Source organism: Hevea brasiliensis, chromosome 13 (assembly GCF_030052815.1).
Source record: "Hevea brasiliensis isolate MT/VB/25A 57/8 chromosome 13, ASM3005281v1, whole genome shotgun sequence".
Taxonomy (NCBI): Eukaryota; Viridiplantae; Streptophyta; class Magnoliopsida; order Malpighiales; family Euphorbiaceae; genus Hevea; species Hevea brasiliensis.
The window spans coordinates 50,059,674-50,061,202 of NC_079505.1; positions in this window are offsets into that span (position 1 = coordinate 50,059,674).

The window sequence follows — 1,529 nt, forward strand, 5'->3', positions numbered from 1 at the left end:
AGTGTTTGGCAGCCAAGAAAAGCCAAGAAAGTGAAGGAATTGCTTGGGAAAATTCTGCCCTATTCAAGGTTAGTGCCTATTTACACTTAAATCTCTTTTAATTCATGTTAAAGACTTAAAGTGAGTAAGGTTTTGTGAATTAAATGAATGGAATCTATGTATATGGACCCTATGAATTTTCGGCAGCCCTAGGAAGGAATGAGTTTGATTATATTAATGGACTTAGAGTGAATTGGAGATTATGTTTAGAGTGTATACATATATATATACAAGAATGAAAGAGTTAACTAAAGAAATTGTGAAAACCATGACTTTGAGCTAGGGTTTAGGAGTGAAAATTTGGCTGTGCTTATGAAATTGTTAAAGAACATTCTAATAGTCAATTAGTGACCATTTGAGGTAAGTTGACCATAATTAGGAGTGAATTATTGCATGGCAAAGTGGAATGGGCAGGCTGCCCCATGAGTGCAGCAGGGTGACTGAAATTTCAGTCCACTTGGACTGCCATATCTTGGGCTGTGTTGGTCCAATTGGTGTTTGACCAATTGGACATGAAACTAGGCTTGCAATGGCACATTTTTGCTGAAGAAATCATGCCCAAAAGACCAAAGCAAGAGAACCAAAAGTTGGCCCCAATCCGGATACCCTGCAACAGCACCTGCAGAAATGACCAAATGAACTGTTCATTTGGCCATAACTCACTGTTGATATGGTCAATTGACCTGAAATTTTTACAGCAACAAGATAGGATATAGACAAACAACTTTAATGAAGAACATTACCCCAAATTATGCCATTAACCCATTCAAATTATTGGGCAAAGTTGAGTTATCAAACCTGCAACTTTGCAGATTTTCATTTGAGCAGTAATGTTTGGAGGACTATAACTCTCTCTAGAAAACTTGGATTTAGGCGATTCTTGAACCGATGGAAACCTAAGGCATGGTAGAACATTTCATATGAAGAAAGTTAGACCAAATTATGAACTTAACTTGATCAAACTACTGACCAAAGTTGGACCAAAATCTGCCAAAACCCAAAATTACAGCATGAACAGTACACGTGAACAGTAAACTTATTTTGGCCATAACTTGAGCTACAAAACTCCAAATGGAGTGATTCAAAAAAAGAAATTCAACTAGACAAAATAAGGAACAACTTTCATATTTACCATTTCCTCAAATTCCCACTGTAACAGTACTGAATGGAATAGTAAAGTTAAGCTTCAAAAACTGAAAATTTGGTTTCTCTTGGTTTTAAGTTTAGAAATGGTATGGGTGCTCAATTCCAACAAGTTTTAAATGTAAAATGTGGTGCATTGGGAGTGTTAAAACCAATGCACCTATTTTCCATCCAAAAGTCAACATTTTTGTTGACCAATGAGGTGAATAGTGACACAAAAACTTGAAATTCAAAATTTGAAATTAGAAATGCATCTAGGGGACTTTAAATTGCAATTGGCAATTAATACTAGTAAATGTAAAACTCAAAATGTGGGATCTTAGTGTAATTAGAATTAATATATCCAC